The following is an 8899-nucleotide window of genomic DNA, read 5'->3' as shown; positions in this document are numbered from 1 at the left end:
CTGGGAACTCATCAAGATAAAAAGCTTCTGCAAGGCAAAGGAAACAATCAAAAAAAACTAATAGACAACCAACAGAATGGGAAAAGGTAGTGGCAAATGGCATATCGGATAAAGGGCTAGTATCCAAAATCTACAAGGAACTCACTAAACTACATACACGAAAAATGAATGATCCAGTGAAGAAATGGGCAGACCTGAATAGACACTTCACCAAAGAGGACATCCAGATGGCCAACAGGCACATGAAACGATGCTCAGTCTCACTCATCATCAGGGAAATTCAAATCAAAACCACACTGAGATACCACCTCACACCGGTCAGAGTCGCTAAAATGAACAAATCAAAAGACTATAGATGCTGGCAAGGGTATGGAGAGGTGGGCACCCTCCTACACTGTTGGTGGCAATGTAAACTGGTGCAGCCGCTCTGGAAAACAGTGTGGAGACTCCTCAAAAAAATATCGATAGAACTCCCCTATGACCCAGCAATAGCACTGCTAGGGATTTACCCAAGGGATACAGAAGTGCTGATGCATAGGATCACATGTACCCCAATGTTCATAGAGGCACTTTCTACAATAGTCAAATCATGGAAAGAGCCTAAATGTCCATCAACTGATGAATGGATCAAGAAGATGTGGTATATATACACAATGGAGTACTATATGGCAATGAGGAAGAATGAAATATGGCCATTTGTAGGAAAGTGGATGGACCTTGAGGGTGTCATGCTAAGTGAAATAAGTCAGGCAGAGAAGGATAGATACCATATGTTTGCACTCATAGGTCTAACAGGAGAGACCTGGCAGGGGGCCATGGAGAGAGGAAGGGGGAAAGAGAGCGGGGAAGAGTGAGGGACACAGATCAAGGGAGACTACTGAATACTGAAGACGAACCATGAACTGAAAGGGGAGGGGGTGGGAGGGAGGGGGTGATGGTCATGGTGGGGGCACTTGTGGGGAGAAGCACTGAGTGTTATATGGAAACCAATTTGACAATAAACTACTATAAAAAAACAAAATAAAATAAAATAAATTTTAGTGAGGGGTACCTAGGTGGCTCAGTTGGTTGAGTGTCCGACTTCAACTCAGGTCATTATCTCAAAGTTTGTAAGTTCGAGCCCCCCATCAGGCTCTCTGCTGTCAGTGCAGAGCCCACTTTGGATACTTTGTCCCCACCTCTCTCTGCCCCTCCACCCTCTCAAAACTAAACATTAAAATAATAGTAATAATATCAATCAACTAATTAGTTAGTTTTAGGTGTGCCTGGGTGGCTCAGTCAGTTGAGCACCCAACTCTTGATTTTTGGCTCAGTCAGGATCTTGCAATTTACGGGTTTGAACCCAGCATAGACTGCACGCTGGCAGCATGGAGCCTGCTTGGGATTCTCTCTCTTCCTCTCTCTGTCCCTCCCCCACTCACACTCTCTCAAAATAAATAAATAAACTTTAAAAAATAATAATGAATTTTAAATTCCATGTACTTTGCTCCATCTAAACCCCTATGCTAGCCAAAGACATGATCATCTCTCTCTTTGATGACAAGTGGCCTGTTTATATTGTCACACCTGCTCCCTTCCCCTCAATCCAGCAGAGGAGTGGGCTGTGTTATATCTGACAAGGGGTTTATATCTAGATTCTAAAAAGAACTCTTACAATTCAGTAACTAGAAGATAAGCCAGAGGGAAGAAAAGATACAAACTTAAACTTCATTTTAAACAACAACAATGAAAATGGCCAGTAATCTCATAAAAGATGATCAGCATCATTAGTTATCAGGAATATGGAAATTAAATTCACAATTAGGGGCTCCTGGCTGGATCAATCAGCAGAGCATGTGACTACTGATCTCAGGGTTGTGAGTTCAAGCCCCATGCGGGATGTAGAGATTGCTTAAAAATAAAACCTTAGGGGCACCTGAGTGGCTCAGTCAGTTAAGCATCCAACTATGGCCTGGGTCATGAACTCACAGTTCATGAGTTTGAGCCCCGTGCCTGGCTCTGTGCTGACAGCTCAGAGCCTGCAGCCTGCTTTGGATTCTGTGTCTCCTTCTCTCTCTGCCCCCCACCCCTTGCTAGAACTTTGTCTCCCTCTCTCTCCCTCTCAAAAATAAATTAACATTAAAAAAATTGGGGCGCCTGCATGGCTCAGTCGGTTAAGTGTCCGGCTTCGGCTCATGTCATGATCTCACAGTTCATGGGTTCAGGCCCCGCATCAGGCTCTGTGCTGACAGCTCAGAGCCTGGAGCCTGCTTCAGATTCTGTGTCTCCCTCTCTCTGACCTTCCCTGCTCATACTGTCTCTCTCTGTCTCTCAAAAATAAAATAAAAAACATTTAAAAAATTTAAAAACTTAAGTGTTTTTTTTAAAAAATATACCACTCCATACACCAGAATGGATAAAAGTTTAAAAGACTGACAACACCAAGTGTCAATGATGATGTGGAGCAACCAGAACTCCTCCATTGCTGATGCAGCCACTTTGGAAAATGGTTCCGCAGTATCTTATAAAGTTAAACATGCAATAAGTACTCTATGATCCAGAAATTCCACCACTAGGTATTTATCCAAGAGAAATTAAAACTCCTGTCTAACAAATACTTGTAAAGTTTCATTCATAATAGTCAAACATTGGAAACAACTCAAATGTCCAAGCACAGGTGAAACTTTCAACAAATACCATTCAATGGAATATCACTCACCAATAAGTAATAAGTTGGATTTTTGCTTCCAGGTGGAAATAACTGGCAGTAAATAAACCTACCTGCCTTAAATAGTTCAAAATCAACCCAAATAATGAAGCAAAGGTTTTTAGACATTGGACAACAGGTAACATAAGACTGAGATCCTAAGAGAAGGGAATCTGATTATAAAAAATATATATTGGTCTCTGCCCTGGGTTCCCGGCACAGAGCTCCTAAAACCTTGGTAAATTTCTAAGTGGGAAAACTAATAGTAGCATCTTTTGTTCCATGAGGCATCTTTGGGTGGTCTGCAGGTTGGCTCCTGGCTGGGAACTGGTCACCAGAAAAAAACCAAGCCATGATTAGAAGCCTGGAATTTTCTAGCCCCACTCCCATCCTCCAGAGAAGAGAGAGGGACTGGAAATGGACTTAATTATTGGTGCCATGCGAGGAAGCCTCCATAAAATCCCAACAGTAGACGGTTTGTGTCACACCCAACTCCACAGGGAAAGAAGCTCTTGCTCTTGGGACCCTCCCAGACTTTGCCCTATATATCTCTTCATCTAGCTGTTTATCTGCATCCTTTGTCGGATCTTTTCATAAACTGGCAAAAGCCAATGTTTCCCTGAGTTCTGTGAGCTGCCCTAACAAACTGAGCAAACCTGAGGAAGGGGTTATAGGAACCTCTGATTTATAGCTGTTCAAACAGGGTTAGTTAGGTTGTGCCAGATGCCTGGAGGCCAGCAACAAGGAAGTCCTGGCCAGCCATGGGGAAGGTCAGAGTCCTGTCCAGGCAGCACTCCACAAGAAACTGGAACCTACCAGACAGGCCCAAGATGGCAAAAGCCATGACAGGAAACCCCTGGCAAAATTAGGAAGAAAACCCGGGAAACCCTGCTTCCCACCCCAAGAAATGAATATGGCCCCACCACATTAGCAACTGTCAATTAAAGATAGAAACCCAATCCACCAGGCATACTGCTCGCTCTCACTCTCCCTCTCCCTCTCATGCTCTCTCTCTCTCTCTCTCTCTCTCAAGCTTTCCAGCTCTTGTTTCTCAGTGAGTGTGCTTTCACCTTAATAAACTCTCTCCACTTGTGTTACTCATCTGCTGTGTCATTCTCACAACAAGACCAAGAACCTCTGTTTTTCTAAGTTTGTTAATTTTGAGAGAGAGAAAGAGAGGGCAAGAAGGAGCAAGCAGGGGAGGGGCAGTGAGAGGCAATCCCAAGCCAGCTCTGAGCTGTCAGCCTGTACCCCAACCTGGGACTTGATCTCATGAACCATGAGATCATGACCTGAGCCCAAATCAAGAGTTAGACACTTAACGGACTGAGCCAGCCAGGTGTCCCAACAAGACAAGACACAGGTCTGGCTGGGTTGAGGCCCAGGGTCTCCCCAGTTCACCTGGCAACATAGCCACCTCACACACAAGTCGTAGGTAACTTGGAGACCCACTACGCACAGCTGGTGTTGAAGTGGAGCAGGAAGGGACGGTTCTTCTGGGTCTGAGCCCTTAACCTGTGGGACTGGACAGGCAAATGGTGTCAGAATAGAGTTAAACGGTGGGGCACGCACCTGGCATCACAGAATCACGTGGTGTGAGGAAAACCTCTGCACCTTTGGTGACCAGAAGCGTTAGAAGTCAAGTGTCACGTGTTGCATGATTTGTGTGGGTGGTAAAGGAGACACTTGGTTTCAAAGACTCACAAGAAGAAAAACAAAGAAGGAGGTGGAGAACTGGGTTTCCCTAGTCACGAGGGATAAATGAGTTTCTCCCTTATACAAACACAGACACACTGAGCTCCGCAAGTGCTGCCTGGAGTGGGCCTCTTTGAAGTGGCTCCTAGTGCAGGAAGGGTGGCCACGAGTACATTCCAAGGAGCGGGGAGGGGATGAGGGGGCTCCGATTACCTGGCACCAGCTCACAGTCACGTCATTTCTCAAATGACCTCCTCCAACACGGAGTCACCAAACCACAGCCCCAATTCACACAGCTGCCTGGCTTTGCTTGGCTCACAAGCTAAAAGTGGCTTACATATATATTTTTTAAATGTTTATTTTTGAGAGAGAGAAAGCACAAGCAGGGGAGGGCCAGAGAGAGAGGAGGACAGAGGATCTGAAGCAGGCTCTGTGCTGACAGCAGAGAGCCTGATGTGGGGCTCGAACTCACAAACTGTGAGATCACGACCCAAGCTGAAGTTGGATACTTAACCGACCGAGCCACCCAAGGTGCCCCTGGTGTTTGTATTTTTAAATAGTGTTTAAAAAACCAAGAGAGCAGTATTTCTTGACCCATAACAATTTCATGTGTGAACCTGAAATGCTAGCGTCCATAAGTAAAGTTTTATTGGAACATGGCCATGTCCATTCATTTCTGAATTGTCTAGGGCTGCGTGCACACTGCAACAGACACCGTGCGGTCTGCAAGCCAAAAATATCTAGTCTGTTCCTCTGCCGAAAAGGTTGCCAAGCCCGCTTTTAGAGCTACACACTTCCATATTTACAGAAGAAATGTGGGGTTGGAGATGTCTTGAAAATAATAGGGGAGGAAGTAAGTGGGAGGTGGCTATGGGTTGCCAACTGAAGCTGAGTGATGAATACATGAGGTTCGCTAAATTCTTATGTCTACACTTTTGTAGGTGTTTGAAATTTTCCATGTAAATGACTTTTAAAAGAAAAGGCAACAGAAGAGACTGTGTGGTTTTGGTGAAAAAGAGTGGAGAGGGGAGCGCCTGGGTGTCTCAGTCAATTAAGCCTCTGACTCTTGGTTTCAGGTTAGGTCATGATCTCACAGGTTTGTGAGTTCGAGCCCCACATCGGGCTCCATGTTGATAGCGTGGAGCCTGCTTGAGATTCTCACTCTCCCGGCCTCTCTCTGTCCCTCTCCCTCTGGAGCTCTCTGTCTCTCTCAAATAAATAAATAATTTAAAAAAAAGAGAGAGAAATGGAGAGATGAGGGGTAGGGAGGTGTGGGGGCGGTACCACCAGGAAAACAGGATGGAATGGGTCTTTCAGATCAAGTGAAGGAGTGGGGGGGATCACTCAAAATCTGTTTATAGGTCAAATCAGATGAAAACTGGGAGCTGCGCTTTGCTTCATCTCACTATCAGGCAGCCCACACCCCAATCACCCTCTTGGGGGTACTAACAGGAACCTGAAGGGAACAATGCACACCCACAGTTTCTCGAGATTATTTTATATGAACCCCAGCACTCTCTCAGACAGATTTCCCTGGTATTGTCTAGCTTGTGGAGCAAACAGATTCTTTAACCCCCAAGGGCATGTCCACAACAGCTCTGCAAGCATTTATGCTCATTTTACCACCCAGGGCAAACACAAACTGAAACTTTGGAAACCTACAAAGACCAGAAGGTGCACAATGCAACAGGTTTGGAGGGAAGGGGATCCCCAAGCCCTTTTGTAGACAGACCCGTTCTGCCCCACCAATCCCACCCCCAGGCTGGTACTTTCAGCTCTCATAGTAACTCTTATTGGGTTTGGGTCTTTTGGGCTTTGGGGAAACTTTGGCCCTTTTTTCTCCCTTCCTTTTGGTCAGCTGCCCTGGGGCACTGGACTCATTCATGTTTCTCCAGTTTCCCAGACAATGAAGCTTCTTGTGCTTATTGCCAGCAGCTCCCCTTTAACTCTACGGAGAGGTATATGATTACTGAAACAGATGCCCTGCTTTCTGCTGCACATAATGTCTTCGTTCCAAGGAAACCCCAGAGCATCACCAGTACAGGATTTGGTTTTAATTAAAAGCTCTTTGGGTCATTCTCTTTTAGGAGGCTATCCAAAAGGATTGAATGGACTGTGCAGAGCAATAATGATTTTGGGGTTGATCATTTTCTTCATGGGCCCCTCCCCCTCCCCTCCAACACCCCTCCCCCAGCCGAAGCCTGCCCAGCCACCTGCAGACTGGTGGAAATCAGGCAGGCTAGGCTGCCTTGGTGGAACCTAAAATGAAAACAGCCAACAATAACCACAGACCAGAAATGAACACAGTTTCCCGACAAACTGCAAGGGAGCATTTAGATGAACAGGGAGACCAATCATCCTGGTTTCTCCGGACTGAGGGGTTTCCCAGGACACACAGTAAAGCTTTTTTTTCTTTAATTTTTTCAGTATTTATTTATTTTTGAGAGAGAGAGAGAGACAGACAGAGTGGGAGTGGGAGAGGTGTAGAGAGAAAGGGAGAATCCGAAGCAGGCTCCAGGCTCTGAGCTGTCAGCACAGAGCCCAACGTGGGGCTCAAACTCATAAGCTGTGAGATCATGACCTGAGCTGAAGTCAGATGCTTAACCAACTGAGCCACCCAGGCGCCCCATAGTTCACTTTAAAACAGGAAAAGTCATGGGGCACCTGGGTGGCTCAGTTCGTTGACCGTTCAACTTTGGCTCAAGTCATAATCCTGAGATTCCTGAGTTCAAGCCGCAGGTCATGCTCACTGCTGTCAGCCTGTTAGTGCAGAGCCTGCTACGGATGCTTGGGATCCTTTGGCCCCTTCTTCTGCCCCTCTCCCACTTGCACTCTCCCCCTCCAAAAGATAAATAAATATATTTAAAAAAAAAAAAAAGGAAAAGTAGTAGGCAAAGCTGGATAAGTTGGTCACCCTACAGATGAGCAACATTTCATCATCTATGAAAGTTGCTGAAATGCTGGAAATTTTCTCCAATTTTGGCAATCCCATCCCAGATACAAACCAACAATTCACAATTATATGGAGTTTTTCTGTCTGCAAAGCAGCCCCATTTAAGGTCTGCATCAGATACTAACTTGGAAATTTTCCACCAAAAATAAAGAAAAATCACAGTACAATTTTTATTGCTCTTGATGCAAAGTGGACTAACTTTTCTGGCTTGGAGAATAACAGGCTGATTGAACCGGATTTGTGGTCCGAATGGCCGGGCTCACAGCCAGCACCCAAGTCAAAGGAGCCCTTACTTTCTGGACCAGAGGCATGGAGGCCTGAGCTCTGGTCCCAGCTCTGCCTCTGAAGGTTAGACTCTGGACAGACCTTCCCCTTCCTCTTTTAGTGTCAGGGGAGCAAAATGGAAGGTCTGGGATTCTGTGATAAAAGGAGAGGAAGAAAAGTCTCACTGAACACCTCCAGCCGAACGCCAGACCCTCCCTTCCACTTTCTCTCTCCATCAGCCCGAAGGTGTACTTCACTGGGTTTCACAGAAGAGTTCAGTGGAAACACGAGGTCACACAGCAAGCAGGTGACAGACAGGGGGTCCCAAAGCACGGTTGCCTTACTAGTCATAATCCCAGCAACCCCTAAGTGAGAGAGAACTAAATACACGTCCCTCTAAATACCCTGGCTCACTGAATCCTTGCCGAACCTTTGAGGCAAATATTACCATTATCTCTCCTTCCCAGAGGAGGAAACTGGTTGCAAGAAGTCAAACCATCCGTCCAAGGTCACAAAACTACTGAGTGGAAGGGCGGGTTCCCAAACCCAGAGCCCAGGATTCCAAGCGCTGACCAGCTTTGCTCCCCAATCTCTCTGCTCAGCACCTGGAACCTAAAACTCCAGGTGGCCAGTGCCGTTTCAAGAATAGGAGCTCCGCTTTAATTTGGACCACCCAATATGTGCTCGTGAACAAACTCCTGAACCTCTCTGGGCTGGCTGTTCCTCCTCTATATACCACGGGGACGGTGATAGTACCTCCCGCAGGAAGGCTGTGTTGGCATTTGCAAAGTGCATCAATGTATTAAAGCGTAGTCGGTGCTATTTGCTTTGCGCGCATTTCCCCGTTTCTTGCTCACAACAGCTCCGAGGTAAAATCTGGGAAATATGTAAAGAATCGCCTTGTATAGAAAACAGGTAAAGAACTGAGCCAGCACTGGCACAGATAAACACTCAGTGAATAGTAGCTATTATTACTAGTGCTATTGTTTTCGCGGCTGCTGTTCTTATTACAAACCTTACCATCATTGCTGTTCTTATTACTATTAAGTGGGTCTGAACCCCCTTCCTGAAGTTTCCACACACACACTCTGCCCCCATCAAAAGCCCTTAAAGCCGCTGTGTCTGCCTTTGGCTCGCTCTCCTTTCTCTCGGTCCCCACGGCCGCCCCCCACCCCGGCCCCAAAGGCACCCCGTGGGCCCCTTCCCTGGGGAGGCCCCACGGCGCGCCCCCAGCCCGCGGACGTCCCCTGCGCCCCGGCCCGCCACGCGCGCCTCACCTGAGGTGCCCGCTCTGCAGCCGT

Source organism: Suricata suricatta, chromosome 8 (genome assembly GCF_006229205.1).
Source record: "Suricata suricatta isolate VVHF042 chromosome 8, meerkat_22Aug2017_6uvM2_HiC, whole genome shotgun sequence".
Lineage (NCBI taxonomy): Eukaryota > Metazoa > Chordata > Mammalia > Carnivora > Herpestidae > Suricata > Suricata suricatta.
The sequence above is the reverse complement of the archived record's forward strand: the minus strand, read 5'-3'. Positions refer to the sequence as shown.